This window comes from Cucumis melo, chromosome 1 (genome assembly GCF_025177605.1).
Source record: "Cucumis melo cultivar AY chromosome 1, USDA_Cmelo_AY_1.0, whole genome shotgun sequence".
Lineage (NCBI taxonomy): Eukaryota > Viridiplantae > Streptophyta > Magnoliopsida > Cucurbitales > Cucurbitaceae > Cucumis > Cucumis melo.
This window is the reverse complement of record NC_066857.1, coordinates 12,133,390-12,152,033: the sequence shown is the minus strand read 5'-3', so window position 1 is coordinate 12,152,033 and position 18,644 is coordinate 12,133,390.

Below are 18,644 nucleotides of genomic sequence, written 5' to 3'. Positions count from 1 at the left end.
TAATATTGTTGATCCATTTACGAAGACTCTCATGGCTAAAGTGTTTGAGGGTCATCTAGAAAGTCTAGGTCTATGAGATATGTACATTAGGTAATCTAGAGTAAGTGGGAGATGTACAATGGGTATGAAGATGCCCTAGTTTATTGTATTTGTATATATACGTTTTATGTAATATACTTGTACATTTTACCGTTCCTAATGTTTGAGGATTGTTTTATTATGTACATCCCATAGAGACTAGAGTTTTAGTCCAAGTGGGAGTTTGTAGAGTTTTATGTCCTAAAACTCGTATATAGTAAATATAATTCATTGACCGTTATTAAAAAGTGTTATTATTATAATTTCAATAAGTGTTATTGATTTTATTATTAGTTTTGTCTTAAGAACCTAAATCCAATAAACTAATATCCTTACTTGTTTGATGAGTCTTGAACAGTATGTATAGACACACATGAATCAATGTTCGAGATCAACTTAAAGGGTCTATAGTATAAGGATAAGGTTGGGTACCTTATCTTGGTAACACTATGGATACGACTCACTTTGTATTTGATACAAACGCAATGATCCAACACGTTCGCATAGGTGACATGCGAGTGAGGGTATCCTATGCAATAAGTTTGCATAAGACTGGACTGTGAAATAGTAACCACTAGATGTAACACTGTTAACTAGTTAGGTTTCTATTTCATTAGGATGACCTAGGTAACTTAGTCTTAATTCAGAGTGTATTATGAACTTCTGTTTGTGAGGGTTTGTCTTTTGAATTGTATGGATGAGAGTGACTAGTTTACTAACTTAATATGCTTATCATTTTGGGGACAAGACCGAGTAGGGAGTTAGGAACATAATCACACAAGATGGAATTTACTCCTTCTCGACTTTAGAGTAAGTAAATGAGTGTTTCCTTAAATGTTGTCTTCGAGACTTGAACAAATGACCCTACCCTCTCTATTAGGGGTGTAAATGAGTTGGATTGGGAGACATTCTCAATCCAATCCATATTTTCGGGTTGGTTGGGTTGCCAACCCGAATAATATGAATTAGGTTTCCAACCCAACCAATAAAATAAGGGTTGAGTTGTCGGGTTGTATTATTATTATTTTTTTTCGTTTCTAAATTTTAATGTTTGTAAATGAAAATCATCAACCGTAAATCGAATATGTTTTGCATCAAGTTAAGCAAAAAAAAAAAAAAAAAAAAACCTCTTGGAACTCAAGATGTTTAACTTTTATTAAACAAATAAATAATAATGAAATATAATATATATATATATATATATATATTTATTTATTAATATATATATTTATTATATTAATTCAGGTTGGGTTGGGTTGACCCAAATTTTTCAACCCTTCAACCCTTCAACCCAACCCAACTCGAAAAAAAAATAAAAAATTTCAACCTAACCCAACCCAACCATATGGGTTGGATAGTCTGGGTTGTCGGGTTGCTCGGGTTATTCTTACACCCCTACTCTCTATTGCACGATAGGGGTTTCTGTTTAGTGGTTGAACCATATACAGGTTGTTCATTAGAGAAACACCGATATTTAAGGACTAGAAGTAACCTATAGGTAAAATGGTAATTTGACACAGCTGGTATTATGAACACTTGTGAAGGACTAACTTACTGGTATTTGTCTATATCTGTGAACGCATAAATATATCTATAGTGAGAAGAATTTAGCTGTGAGTCTTTAGTGGAGTGTACACACAATTAACGAATATTGGTTAATGTAGTTAATGAGTTTAGTCAATTAATCTCATATCGTTGTACCTTCTGATCTGTAGGTCCATTAGGTCCCCTTCCTAGCTCGTAAAGGGTAATGAAGCTTAATTGTATTGATTGTAATTTGAAATGTTCAAGTTTACTTTGGAAATTAATATAATGTATGGTGATACATTATAATATAAAGTTTATATTTTAATTAAACTTATTATAGAAATTTAATTCTGGATATGATTCAAAATTAATTTATGAAAAAATAAAATATTTGAATGAGTTCAAATATTAATTTAATGTGAATTATATTCATATTAAAACTATAGGTTATGAGAGAAATTTATATTTGAACATGATTCAACTTTGGATTAAAATAAATATAAGATATTTAATTAAGCTATTAATTAATTAGAGAATTAGTTAATAGATTAGTTTAATTTAATTTAATTTAATTTAATTAAAACTATAGGTTATGTGAGAGATATTTATTTAAATATGATTTAAATGAAATATTAATTAAATATGATTTATTTATTTATTTTAATTTTAATATTAATTTGATTGGTTAAATTAATAGGAAACATGAGTGGTTTTCCCACGTTTTTTTGTTTTACTCTCTTAATTTCTCTCTTCTTCGATGAAGAAGAGGGAGATATCGGTACGCAAAAGAATCGACAGAACTGTTCTAGGATGCGTATTGCAATTCTCTCAAGAAAAAATTCTCCTCTCTTAGAATTTCCCTTCTGCAATTTTGGTTTCCACAAACCAATCTCAACTCAAAGAATAGAAAAGTTTCCGAATAGTGGTGCTCCAATTTAGCATTTGGCAGATTCAAAATCATCAACGTGGGTATGTATTCTTGTTCCTTATATTTCTCTGTAATGTATTTTTAAGCATGCTTAGCCATAAATAAATTAGTTTTTGCCAATGTAATGGTATGTTTTAGGTTCCTAAATTAAATTGAGTTAAGGACTCTATTAATGTTCCGCTGCGTAGAGCTCTCATCCCTTCATTCTGTATTTATTGTATACGTTTGCCTTTGCTCTAGACCTTCTCCTGGAAATGAAGGTCGAGAAATGGAAATTGAATTGATCTCTCTTGTTAACAAATCTTCCAAAATTATTTTGTTAATTTATTTATCTTCTTCATTAGTAGGAAGACTTTCAAAATCTTCCCTAAATTGAGTTGCATCATCTTCATTGGGAAGATTTATTGAACTCTCACTCTTTAGGTTGCTTAGGAGATTATTAATTTCTTCGAGAAGTTTTTGTTTTTGAGTTTTTATTTTAACCTTTTCTAGAAGTTAGAAAAGGTTAGGAGTTTCTTCCAGGGTAGAAGGATTTATATTTTCGTCTAGCTTGAAGACTTGGTTTGCAATTGAAGAAAACATTTTGTTAGAATAATTGTTTGGAACTTGGATGCTTTTTATTTCCTTATTTGTGGGAGCCTTGAACTCTTCAGATTCCTTGATGATTTGAAAGGGTTTTGATATAACGTTTTTGTTATAGAAGCTTTTGAATTCAACATCTTCCATTAGAGGATAATCAACTTTTATTTCTCCTCTTTGAGTTTTCCAAGATTTTTTTTCTTTAATTGTGCAAAGATGGTCAAAATCTTTCCTTCGGTTGAACCATCCTAAAATACGCTTCTCTGAACAGTTCCTAATTTCCGTCTCACAATAGTTCTTGAAAAAGGCAATTCTTTCGATACCATTTGCTTTAGACATAAATTCCTTTTGAAGGGATTCTCTGTCAATCTTGAACTTTGACTTTGAAATAATTACATTTAATTAAGAACTTGTATCCATTTCAGTTTGAGTTGGAGAATCTGGGAGATTTTCTTCCTAAACGATGCTTGGTATTTCTTGATCTAATCTGACAGATTTAATTCTTACAGAATTTGATCTATTTAGATTAGGTAATACCAAACTTCGAATACTGGATGTGTTTGGCCTTGAACTCATGAACTCTCAAGAACTCATGTTTTCTTTGACAACAGGGAATTTAGGTGATTCGCTCTCGAATTTGTTCTCCACTTTCCCATTAGGATGTTCAATTATATGGGAATGTTCTTTCTCTTTCTTCTGAGGGATAAAAGCGTTGTTTAAAACCCAATGGAGATTTTTGGTAACTTCTTACCAAGAAAGGAGTTTTGGTATTACCCGATTAAGAAAATAATTTTCTTTTTCTGCTATATGCATTTATTCTCGTAATAAAAGTTGGGGGATCACTTAATAAAAGTTGAGTGATCTCTTAATAAAAGTTGGGGTATCACTTAATAAAAGTTGGAGGATTGTTTAATAAAAGTTGGGAGATCGTTTTAACTTAAAGATTTTTTAGTAAAAGTAGTTGGGAGATTGTTCCTTTTTTTGGGTACAAACACAAACTCGATCCTTTCCTCGGATTAGGATCAAACAGTTAATACCACTCTTTTTAAGGATGAAGAGAAACCCTTTATAATGAATTTGAAATGATGTACAACATGATGAAACCTTCCAAATTAGTAGATTTACAAATTTATAGCACTCAACAATTTAATCCTCACAATATAAAATTTCTTTCTAAGAATAAGATGAAGAGAAGAAAATTTAAAGCTTAGAGAGAGAAACTTTCAATTTTTAGAGAGGATTGTTGTTTGAAACGAATGTGTCTTAATTTGGAGAAGAAAATGTCCTTAAATAGACAGAGGGGATGTTGAAATCTAAAATCAATTTGATCAATTGGATCTTGTAAAAGAAAATTAAATAATGGAGATTTAAACACAACTAGCCGCTAGACACAAACAAAAATAATAACATAATAATATATATGTTTTTATAAAATCATTTCTTTAAAGCTTAACTGTAACGACCCAACTTTTTATACTAAGCTCAGGTCATTACTAAAAAGAAACAATGACATGAGACACTTTCTTTAAAGGAGGGAAGACTAAATTTTCATTAAAAACAGAATATTAAAACACTGAAACATAGACGCGGAAGCAAAACTGAGTCCCCATATGGCATGTCACGGATCCTTCTCTGTTGCTCGCCAGCTTTCCTCTACCTTTACCTTCGCCTAAAATGTTAAACATAGAAAGAGTAAGTATAAACATATACTAAGGGACCTACTACTAGTCCCGCTAGGTGTCTGTTAACTTCCCATTAGAGTCCTGAAAAGGTACCCAATAACTGACACGTTTCCGAACACGTGCAACATGCGCTCCCGTAGGAACAGAATCTGGTCTTCGGCGTCCCGAGGGAGCACCTAGGACATACTGGTCTGTAGCAAACCCGGATGAAACACTAAGACAATTAGGCTGCGAGTATCCTGTCGAATCACTCGAATCATATCTATATCCATGCTAGACTGGCGGTCCCGTCGGACTACGCAGTCCTAAATAGGTGGTGATCCCAAAGGACACCCATGCAGGTACGACTCTAATAGACAAAGTTAACAGAACACTCTATCCATAGCATGTAGCATAACATAACATCATAACAAGGCATGGATATTAATCTTAACGTCCTTAATCATGTGATTAATATATCCTGCATCAACAATCATCAACATCAATCTACCAGTTATTAACATAACATCATTCATCATCATCAATCATCAACATAATAATCTCAGTCATCATCATCAACATCAATACAATGACAGTCATTATCAATAGCATCAAGTTATGCATTTTAGCTACCATCAATGCATAATCATAATTACATGCGGTCTCTTAAATTCAGTTCGATAGTCTAGTAGGAGAATCTCTTACCTGGAGATTTTAGCCAAACAAGGTACTCCCTAGCTGACAGTAAAAATTCTCCAATTAACTTGATCCTAATCATAAAAAGAAAACTCAGTATCTTAATTAATGAAATTAGCAATTGGCTAACATCCAAAAATTCTCCCAAATTAATTAACTTTCTAAAAAAATTGGGGTTGAAACCAATTCAACCTTGATTGGGAAAAATCAAAGATTTAGATCTTAAAAAAAATTAGCCAATTGAACCTTTAAAGAAACCCAAAATAGATCCAAAATTAAATTAATAAAATATTAATTTAATTCCATTGGCTTACCAAGGTTACTCAAATGAAGGTTGAAAAAGTCTCTTATCCTTGATGGAAAAATTATCACTTTAAATCCTCAAGTTTCCAAAGAGACCAATCTTAACTTCAACTGATGAGGCGGCGACAGCAGAGGGTTCTCTTAGAGAAGAAGATGAAGAACCTTTTTCTTTTTCTTTACTTTATCACTTAAGCATTCCAATGCTATTTATAGACCCAAATAATAACAATAACATTTATTATTATTATTTCCTTTTACTTTTACTTTTAAGATATATATATATAATACCAAAAATATACATATATCTTTATTCCCATTATCTTTCCTAAATAAATGCCTTAAATGCACAAAATCTTAGTCATTTATAACCATTAATAATAATAATAATAATACTTCTTTATTATTATTATTTTTCTCTCACCAAAATCTACAACAAACATATATATTTATTTAAACCATTATTCTCTCTTATAAATAAATATATATATTTTTCGTCCAATCAAATCAATCATCTCTCTTCTCATGGATTATCTTCTTTTCCAAACAAATATAATTATATTTCATAATATAATTAACTTCACTTTTCTAAATTATTAATTAAATATATATATCCATATATATATACTCAATTAATTCCAATTCCACCAAAACTAATTTTTCCCTCCAAAAACTCAAATTAACTTAAATCCTCAATCAATTTAATCAATCAAATCTTTTCCAATAAATCACTTATAACTTCCAACATGAATTATCTTAACCCAACCATAACAACTTCACTCCATAATTAATATTTATCTTTCTGCAGAATAATTAATTATTTCCCACAATAATTAATTATTATTTATTTTTCTCCAAAATAATTAATTATCTTCCACAATAATTAATTATTATTTATCTTTCTCCAAAATAATTATCCTTTTACAAATAATTATATTTTCCCAAAATATAATTATTTTACTTTTTCTCCCTTACCAAATATCCTTTCTCCAAAATACAATTATCTTATTCCCGATGCCGTCTATGCCGACGTATCTCCCGGCGTCGGGAAAACCTCTTTTTCGACGTTTTTTTCCCAACGTAATGAACCTCGAGAAATCTTTTTTAAATATTTTATTTTTAATTTTTTCCTTATAATATTTTGCTCAAACATTCACAATGATGTTCGGATTGCTCAAAAAAAATTCGCAACGTTTTGGATTAAATTAAAATAAATTAATAAATATACAAACACAAATTAAAAAAATAGAATTAAAATTAATAATACGAATAAGTTGACTACAACAAAATATAGTTTTCAAAATAGAAAAAACATAAACATAATGAAAAGTCTCCCAACGAGGTGCGTATGCGCATAATTCTACACCTTCGGTCCTAAAAATGGTATAAAAATAACTAAGTTTAATACATAATCATATATTGCAAAAACTTAAGAATAATAGAGACATATACGACGTACCGCAGAGCTAGGGATCATGTGGTGGTCCCTGTTGTGCACAAGTTAGTTCTTCTATCATCTTTTTCATAGCTTCCACTTGTGAAGCTAATGCTTGGTGATTTCTATCTTGTACTTCAATCCGTTCCAAAGCTTCATGAAGTTTAGCTTGTAATTCAATCTCTTTTTCTGTGGACTGCGAACAAGATGTCGACGAACTGCTTGCACTTGCCGTTCTGCGGGCCTTCGGCTTGGGTCCCCAACCAAGGCCTTTTGAGTAGCCTGGTCGTCTACCCAACACCTGATCGCATATCTCATTCTCAGAGAGTGGCTGACTACCCCTGGGGTAGGCTGGGATTGAAGTTCCAGCATTTGATTCTGCAACAAATTTAAAAATTATGTTAGGTAACGCGCAAAAATATATAATAAAAGTGGATAATTAATAAGGGTATAATTTACATGCGCATCCTCGGCGGCCTGTGACACAAATGTCCCAGCTCGAACGTGTGTTTCCCGAAACAATTCCACACGATCGACCGGCTGCCCTCTTCTTTCAGTGAGCTCATACTGTCGTTGTAGAAACGACTTGGACCCGCTACTATGATTGTAAGGCTGCTTCTGTCTAATAGCCTTGTTTGTCCGTGATTAGTCCTGCATTAAAACAATTATATTGTTTATTTCTTATACATATTAAAACTTGTTATCATAATTAATCATGAAAAATACCTGGAATGCATGGCTGATATAATAGTCGCAGAGGAAGTGCAAATCCTCATCACGTCCAACTAATGCGTTTGGTGGGTTGGCACGAGCCTCCTCCGGGTCGCTGTACTTTTTGAAATGTCTATGACAGTCGGCCCGAAACTCTTTAAAGGTCGTGATCGTCTGATGCTCAACAAACCTGTTCATTGCTTGATCATTGAAATCAAGCACAAACACTCGCTACACATTACAAACATAACACATTAGATTGGTTAAAGTTAGATATGTTTCAAATGAAATCATATATAAATGTGTAGTGCATTTAATTACCTGGAGGTCGCCCTTGACGACCTCAATGTATTCTCTCCCAACGTCCGCCCACTTAAGACAGCGGACGGGAAATGTCTTTCGCACGAACACGCCTATCGCCTGGCTGAAGTAAACGACGTGTGGAGAAATAGGCTTCTCCGCTCCAAGGGCGATCGTCATTGGAATGCGCCCATTTATTGCAACGTGGCGCTCTAACTCCAAGAGTCGAGACTACGCACGTCTCCTAGGAGTCGGAGTCGTTTGTTGAGAAGAAGACCCTGCTCAATAAATAGACAATAACATATAAAGTTAGAAACCCCTACATGAAATATTTATAAGTTAAAAATGAAGAAAATTCTTAGACTCACCCGTATTGTCGCCCACTTCAATTTTCAATTTAACTTAAACACCCTCCCTCCAATTCAATTTTAAATTTGACTATTAACCCCCCCCTCCCCTCCAATTTCAATTTTCAATTCAAATATAAACCCCCCTCCCAATTCAATTTTCAATTTAACAATAAACCGCCTCCCCCAATTCAACCCCCATTCAATTTTCATTTAACTATAAAATCCCCCCTCAATTCAATTTTCTAAAACAAAAATCCTAAACCATTCAAATTTCAAATTTCAATTTCAATTCAACCACAAATTACACACACTCTATACAAAAATACATTTAACAAACAAAAATTTATTCCAAAAGAAAATCCTAAACTAATTTTCATAAAAAAAACCCTAAAACATAAATTTAAACTAAATAAATTTTCATTTTCTGCTTACCTAAAGTGGCAGACGGCGGCGAGGGACAACGGTGAGGGAGGGTGACGACAGACGGCGGCGGAACAACGGCGGAAGGGCGACGGAAATCGCGACGACGATCTCGGCTTCTCCTTTCTTTTCCCCTCTCGGTTTCGGTTCTGTAAAATACAGAACTGAAATGATTTTAAAGGGGATTTCCCGACGTAGTGACGTGACATCGGGAAATCCCTCAAAATGTGTCGGGAAAAGGGGAATTCTCGACGCTCATTAAACGTTTTTCCCGACGTTTCATGCGGCATCGGGAAAAACCCCTATTCCCGACGTCGCTCCCGACGCACTGTTCACGACGTCGGGAATAGTTCGTTTTTTAAAATTAATTTACCCTTTTCCCGACGTATTCTTGTCGACGCCTTCGTGGTGCGTCGGGAAAGATTGTTTTCCCGACGCATCTCCTGATGCGTTGTTGACGGCATCGGGAAAGCCCTTATTCCCGACGTTCTTTATGCCGACGTCCTTTTCGGCGTCGGGAATGCTCCATTTTCTTGTAGTGACACCACATCATAAACTAACATCAATGGTTTCTATTCTAGCAAGAACCTTGACCATACAATTAAAAATATAAAAAATAAAAAAAAATAAACTCACACATTTCACAAAGAGTTAAAATAAGTCATTCACTATCTTGCTGGAATGGGTCGCAAAGTTGAAATTGAAAGGAAGGGGGAACATTGAATGAGAGACATAAGAGGGAAGAGGGAAGAGGGAAGAGGGAAGAGGGAAGAAGGAAGAAGGAAGAAGGAAGAAGGAAAGGAGAAGGAAGAAGTGAGGGGCTAGGGTTGGGATATTTTATAAAATACCCTTTTTGATTTAAAGAAAGAATAAATTAGTAAGATTTTATAAAAAGTGATAAGCTCCCAATATGCTTTAAGTTTACAAAGCTAAAGGTCCTTCTAAGATCCTTGTAAACGGACACAAATGAGTCTAACTTACCAAATGATTCCAACCAAGAGTTTAGTTAGAGGATGAATCACTCTTAGATCAAACTTAGAATCTATGATGGTCTCTCCTAGATCCTAAGACGACTCACTCCAGAATTAGATGGATCAAAACTAATCCAATGAATCGATTGAACATCAAACCTAAGACAAGATTTGATAGAAAAAGACAACACCAAAGGGGTTGAATAAGCAAAAGCTTTTTTTAGTATTCATTCTTTTTCATTTCATAAGCATTACAAGATTTTTTATAGGCCAAATGGTCATGGATAAACCAAGGAACTCAAAAGTCATTCAAATACACTTAATTGCAAATTGTAGAAAATAAGACCTAGGAACTTAAAACTTGATTACACATCAAACGAGCAACCATTTCTCAAAATTAAAAGATAGAATTGTTTTTAAATTGTCTTAAATATGTGCTATGTAATCCGTCCCTCATAATGGTAATGTTTGACAACCTTGACATCACGAAATTTCAAGAGATGCAAGTTGGATAACCACCTCTTCACAAATTCTGCACACTTTTTTCGTTCCCCGTGCCATCTTCCAAATTACACAACTTTTCCCGTTCCATCTTGACTCCATGCTCTTCTTGACTTGCTGAACTAACATTATACAAGAATTTGAGTTCAAAATTCTTGGTTTCTCGTTGTGCATTTGCCAGCTTTTGAACATGCAGTGTGAAAGCCTCTTGTATCTTCTTTGCCTTGCGCTTTGTGATTAGTCCTTTAGGTACATGCAATAGATTATTAATTGAATCCACATCATCCCCCCTTTCTTTAGAAGGATTTGTCCTCAAATCAAGGTCTTCATTGCCTACATCAAAAAGAGTCAAGTCAGCCACATTAAAAGTAGAACTTACATTGTACTTACCTCGTAGATCTAACTTGTATGCATTGTTATTGATCCGTTCAAGCACTTGAAAAGGGCCATCGCCTCGTTGTTGAAGTTTTGACTTCCTTTGATCCGGAAACCTTTCATTTCTTAGATGAACCCAAACCCAATCTCTCGGTTTAAAAATCAATTCCTTTCTTCCTTGGTTCTTGCAAGTGACTAGCTTTTGATTCTTCTTTTCAATCCTTTCTTTGATTTCTTTGTGCAAAGTTTTGATGTATTCAGCCCTAGAAGAAGCTGCATCACTAGTAAACATATTAGGCGGCAAAGGTGATAAATCTAAAGGAGTCAAATGGTTAATACCATACACAACCTCAAAAGGTGAACAATGAGTTGTGCTATGAATTGCCCTATTGTATGCAAACTCCACAAAAGGTAGGGTCTCTTCCCAAGACTTAAGATTTTTAGAAATTAGTGATCTAAGCAAGGCCCCCAAAGTTCTATTAACCACCTCAGTTTGCCCATCCGTTTGTGGGTGACAAGTTGTAGAAAATAGAAGCTTAGTTCCCAATTTTCCCCACAAAACTTTCCAAAAATGACTTAAAAATTTAACATCCCTATCACTAACAATAGTTTTGGGAATGTCATGCAATCTAACCACTTCTCTAAAGAAGAGATTAGCTATGTTGGTAGCATCATCGGTTTTGTTACATGGAATGAAATGAGCCATCTTACTAAACCTATCAATCACCACAAAAATACTATCATGATGTCTTCTAGTCTTTGGTAATCCTAGAACAAAATCCATGCTAATGTCTACCCATGGTTCATTAGGAACATCTAATGGTGTGTAAAGGCCATGTGGTTGTGTCTTAGACTTAGCCTCCTTACACTTGAAACATTGCTTGCACACTTTGTTCACATCTTTCCTCATTTTAAGCCAATAAAAGTGTTCACACAACATGCTATATGTTTTAAATTCTCCAAAATGTCCCATAAGTCCTCCCCCATGAGCTTCCTTCACAAGTAATTCTCTCATGGAACACTTAGGAATACAAAGCTTTCCTTTCCTAAAAAGCATCCCATCAAACACAATATAATCTTGAACATTTTTCCCTTCTAAACATTGTGCATACACATCATAAAATTCAGATTTCTCAACTTTTTACAACTCAATCATGTGTTTAAAACCAAGAACTTTTGCACTAAGGGATGAGAATAAAGCATACCTTCTTGATAATGCATCGACCACCATATTGTCCTTACCCTTTTTGTAATGGATGACATAAGGAAATGTCTCAATGAATTCCACCCATTTCGCATGCCTCTTGTTAAGTTTAGTTTGACCTTTGAGATACTTCAAGCTTTCATGGTCTGTGTGGATAACAAACTCTTTTGGCCATAAGTAATGTTGCCAAACTTTCAAAGCCCTCACAAGCGCATGTAGCTCCTTGTCACAGGTCGGGTAGTTGAGTTGAACTCCATTTAGTTTTTCACTAAAGAACATGATTGGTTGCTTTTCTTGCATCAAAACAGCCTCTATACCTATCCCACTTGCATCACATTCTATCTCAAAAGATTTATCAAAATTAGGTAAAGCAAGACAAGGTGCTTTGATCAATTTTTCTTTAAGCTCATTGAATGCATTTTTTGAATGCATTTTTCTGCTCTTCTTTCAATTCAAATTTCACATGGTTTTTCACAAGTTCAGTTAATGGTGAGGCTATGCTACTAAAATCTTTAATAAATCTCCTATAGAAACTAGCTAAACCATGGAAGGATCTTACCTCAGATGCATTGGTAGGAGTTGGCCATTCTCGGATAGCCTTTACCTTTTCTTCATCAACTTTCACTCCATCCTTTCCAACAATGAACCCTAGAAAATGTATTTGTTCTAGACAAAAACTACACTTTTTGAAGTTGGCATAAAGGTTTTCTTCTCTAAGTTTGAGTAAAATTGTCTTAACATGCAAAATATGATCATTCAAGCCTTTTGAGTAAACAAGGATATCATCAAAGTATACTACCACAAATTTTCCATGTATTCCTTCAAAACATGATTCATTAGCCTCATAAAAGTACTTGGTGCATTAGTAAGGCCAAACGGCATAACAAGCCATTCATAAAGCCCAAACTTTGTTTTGAAAGCCATTTTCCATTCATCTCCTACATGCATACAAATTTGATGATAACCGCTTTTAAGGTCTATTTTTTAAAACAGATTAGCACCATGCAATTCATCTAACATGTCATCTAATTGAGGAATAAGATGTCGATACTTTACCGTTATTTTGTTGATAGCTCGGCAATCAACACACATCCTCCATGTACCATCTTTCTTGGGTACCAAAATCACCGGAACTGAGCAACGACTCATACTTTCTCTAATATACCCTTTATCCATGAGTTCTTCAACTTGTCTTTGGATCTCCTTAGTCTCGGTTGGATTGGTTCTATAGGTAGCCATGTTTGGAAGAGTTGCACTCGGAATGAAGTCAATTTGATGCTCAATCCCTCTTAGAGGAGGTAAACCCGTAGGTGCATCTTCATGTGGAAACGTGTCATTAAATTCCTGCAAAAGAGATTTAAAAGCACTAGGCAAACCATCATTAGAGTTAGACTCATTTTCTAAACACTTTCCTTTGCACATAAGTACAAAGGTTGGTGCTTCGAATGAAAAGATATTTCTCACTTCCCCTTTTCTCATAACCAAACTCACATTCTTTATTTTTTTTCTCAAAATCACTTTTTTCTCTCCTGATTTGCACTCACCTTTTGCCCCTCACCTTCCTCTCTTTCTTCACGATTCTCTATTTCTTTTAACTTATTTTCTTCTCTCCTCTCCTTTTCTTCAAATTCTTTTCTTTTCTTTTCTAATTTCAAATGATCACAATGTACTTCATATGGAGATAATGACAGCAAAGTAAACTTCTTCCCATCCAAAGTAAAGGTATACTTGTTCAACAATCCATCATATGTAACTTCTCAATCATATTGCCAAGGTCGGCCTAACAAAATATCTCCCGCATGCATAGGTACAACATCACAAAGAACTTCATCCTTATATCTTCCCAAAGTAAAAGAAATAAGAACTTGAGAATTTACCTTCAATTCTCCTTTGTTAGTCAACCATTGAAGTTTATATGGCTTTGGATGTGGATGAGTAGTAAGTTGAAGCCTTTTTACAAGAAAACTACTTACCACATTTGTGCAACTTCCATTATCAATCACCAGGCTACATGGGCTTCCTTTAATCAAACATCTTGTGTGAAACAAGTTTTCCCTTTGATCTTCAATTTCCTCTTCCTTGATTTTCACATTAAGTACCCGCCTTGTAATCAGAGATATGGAATTACCTTCTTCAATATGCTCGTCATCAACGGGTGTTTCATAATCTTCCTCAAGTTGTGCATCATTTTCCTCACATTCATCTTCCGAATCAATCACGCCATTTCTCACCACCATGACTCTTTTATTGATACAATCTTTACTCATGTGTCCAAACCCTTTGCACTTCCAACATTGAATAGAACTAGTCTTCTCCCTTACCTCCTTTGAAGCTTCAACCTTCTTAGTATTAGAGCTCTCGGTCTCCACTTTTTGGGCATCCACAAATTTCCCCCTTGATTGCATTGATTCATTCCTATTCACAAAACCATCCTTGTTCCATGTATTAGAACTTGAAAAGATGTGAGTTTTAGACACATACATTTTTGAACGCTCCTTTTTTTCCTTCAATTGAGCTTCAATTTTGATAGCATAATGATACATATCTTCCATATTATATGGTGGATTTCTATCAACAAGATGAGCAATTTCTTGATTCAACCCTCCAAGGAACCTAGACATGGTGTCTTCCTCATCTTCTTGGATTCTTGCTCTTCCAATCAAATTCTCCATCTCTCGATAATATTCAGCAACACTTTTTGTACCCTACCTCAAAGATTGTAATTTAGTTTTCAAATCTCTTTCATAATGTTTTGGGACAAACCTTTTCCTCATGGCTTCTTTGAGTTCTTCCCAAGTTTCTATTGGATCCTCCTCTTTCCTCCTTCTCTCGGACTTGAGATAATGATACCATTCAGATGCATAATTGGTGAATTTGGCAATGGCAAGTTTCATCTTCCTATTCTCACTAAATGTGTTGCAATCAAACACATGTTCTATCTTTCTTTCCCATTGCAAATATGTCTCTGAATCTGTCGTTCCACTAAAAGGTGGAATCTTGAGTTTAACTCCTCCATCTCTATCTTCATGCACTCTTTCCATCCTTCTAGGTTGCATTACAATGACCTTTCCACACTTCTCACAAAGATTTCACTCAAGGACACTCGTGTTTATCACTCAAGGGTAGGCTTTTGGTACTAGGTCAAAGATGTAAGGGTTAGATTTAATTTTGGTGCAATCTTGCTATACGCTTGATATAACCGATTCAAATGATCAACTTTTCACAATCTAAACTAGAGCAACTCAACCTTAAGACCAGCAACTGTAAACTTTGAACAAACACCCAATATAATGACACTAACTTTTGATGTGTTCCTCGGATCTTCGAATAAAAATCTTTTTTTTTCTGATTTTTTTTCCTTTTAATTTCTTTTCCTTCTGAATTTGTTTTTTTTTTTTTTGTTTTTTTAATACTCCGAGAGCAAGACTTGATTATAAACTCGTATTGAAAAAACAAGAAAAAAAAATGACGGAAAGTAAAGATATTTCACCTCTAGAGTCGGTCAAAGGATGTTGACCAAGGGCTCTGATACCAAATGATAAGCTCCCAATATGCTTTAAGTTTATAAAGCTAGAGGTCCTTCTAGGATCCTTGTAAACGGACACAAATGAGTCTAACTTACCGAATGATTCCAACCAAGAGTTTAGTTAGAGAATGAATCACTCTTAGATCAAACTTAGAATCTATGATGGTCTCTCCTAGATCCTAAGACGACTCGCTCCAGAATTAGATGGATCAAAACTAATCCAATGAATTGATTGAACATCAAACCTAAGACAAGATTTGATAGAAAAAGACAACACCAAAGGGGTTGAATAAGCAAAAGCTTTTTTTAGTATTCATTCTGTTTCATTTCATAAGCATTACAAGTCTTTTTATAAGCCAAATGGTCATGGATAAACCAAGAAACTCAAAAGTCATTCAAATACACTTAATTGCAAATTGTAGAAAATAAGACCTAGGAACTTAAAACTTGATTACACATCAAACGAGCAACCATTTCTCAAAATTAAAAGATAGAATTGTTTTTAAATTGTCTTAAATATGTGCCATGTAATTCGCCCCTCATAATGGTAATGTTTGACAACCTTGACATGACGAAATTCCAAGAGATGCAAGTTGGATAGTCACCTCTTCACAAATTCTGCACACTTTTTTCGTTCCCCGTGCCATCTTCCAAATTACACAACTTTTTCCATTCCATCTTGACTCCATGCTCTTCTTGACTTGCTGAACTAACATTATACAAGAATTTGAGTTCAAAATTCTTGGTTTCTCGTTGTGCATTTGCCAGCTTTTGAGCATGCAGTGTGAAAGCCTCTTGTATCTTCTTTGCCTTGCGCTTTGTGATTGGTCCTTCAGGTACATGCAATAGATTATTGATTGAATCCACATCAAAAAGTGTCGTGGTTTAATGACATTAAAAATGTGTCAAGAAAAACATGAATATGAAAGTTCCATCTTTTCTGTAAAAAACGTGCCTTTTTGACATTAATGATAGATTTTTCCACCCTAAACCTATTTGTCCTATTTCATTGTGTCATTAAATCCCAATTTTCTTCTAGTGTGTGTAAACTCCATTAAAGAACTCACAACTAAACCTTTTTCATTGTAAATATATTTTTGTATCCATAGATATAGATAGATAATAGTAAATTAATCCTTAAAAAATGATTGTAACACCAGATGGGTCAAATTACTATTTTACCCCTAAGTTACTTCTTAGTCCTTAAATACCAATGTTTTTCTAATGAACAACCTATTTATGATCTAACTAATAAACACAAACCCCTCTCATGCCATAGAAAGGGCAGGACCATTTGTTCAAGACTCGGAGACACCATTTAAGGGAACACTCATTTACTTACCCTAAAGTCGAGAAAAAAAATGAATTTCATCTCGTGTGATTATGTTCCTAGCTCCTTACTCGATTTTGTCCCTAAAATGGTAGGCTTATTGGTTCTGGACCCTGGCCACTTTTCCTGTTAACGAAGTTACATTTAATGATTATTATTTTTTGATCTAACGGTTACATTTAGTGGTTAAATATAATCAGCAATCTCGTGCCATAGTAGTTCATCTTGTAACGATTCCACTCTTTATACTATGCTGAAGTCATTACTATTAAAAATACATAAAGACTTTCTTAACAAAATGAAAGATAACACTAAACTTGTATTGAAAACCTCAAATACTCATTTATAAATCATAAATAAAAATACATACAAATAAAATCTAAAAAAATAAAATCCTAGTTCGAATCCTATTTAGTTTTTAAAGAAAAATAATCACAGAAATAACTAATGAGTTTGATAAATGGAATAATACAAAAAAAATACAAAAAAATCGAAACTGTAAAGTAAAAGCGGAAGCAACAAAAAGTTTTCCTATGACAAGTCGTGGTCACTTCTTGTCATTCGCCAGCTTCCTTCTAACTCTACCTCTGTTTGAAAAATTAAATATAAAAAGAGTGAGTATAAACATATACTCAGTAAGGGACCTACTACTAGTCTTGTTAGGTATCTGTTAACTTTCTATTAAGGTCCTGTAAAGAAGTACCCCTAAACTAGCGTGCTCCCAAATACATGCAATCTAATGATCCCGTAGGAATGAATACATCTGATCTTTGGTGAATCCAAAGGAGGAAAAATTTGATCTTCAGTGAACCCGAAGGAATACTTAAGACAATCGAGCTATAAATGATCCCGTCAAACCACTTATATACATAAACATATCATGACAGACTGGTGGTCCCGTCGAACCACACAGTCATAAAAAGGTGGTGATCCCAAAGAACACTCATATGGATACGACCCTAATAGATAAAGTTAACAAAACACCCATCCATAGCATGTAGCACATCATAAACATGACATGAATATTAATCATAACGTCCTTAATCACATTATGTAAATCAATTATCATCATCAACATAATATCAGTCATTAACATAAGTCATTTACATCAACACATAATGCATCTTAGCTACATCAATTCATAATAGAACAATTACATGCAAGCTTTTTAACTTCAGTTCGTAGGAGAATCTCTTACCTCGAGAGTAGCCAAAAGAATTAATCGCTAGTTGACAGTTAAAGATTTTCCAACGAACAAATCTTAAACAGTAGGGAAAAATAAATTATCTAATTCATAAAATTTATTGCCTACCGACTCCAAAATTCTTTTAAATCAATTTACCCAAAGTTGATGTTGGAACCAATTCAACTTTGTTGGAAAATTTCCACAAATTACTTATGCAAAGTATTAGCCAAATGAACATTGAAGGGAAAAAAAATCAAAATGTAGGAAAGTACGCCAACTTAATCCAAAATTAATTTATTTTTTGAGCAAAAATTAAGGTTTGATGGGTATACTAAAACCCAATCAAAACTAACCAATAACTTACCCCAAATTATATTAGGAAAAAAATATAATTATTATTTTAAATTTCTCGTTCTCCACAAATATCCTTCTTCAAATAAATTATCCTACAACAATTTATTCATCTTTATTCTCTTTCCAAAAAACAATCTCTTTCCTTAAATAATTATATTTTAACAAATATAATTATCTTTTCCTTTTTCATAATAATTATATATACATATAAT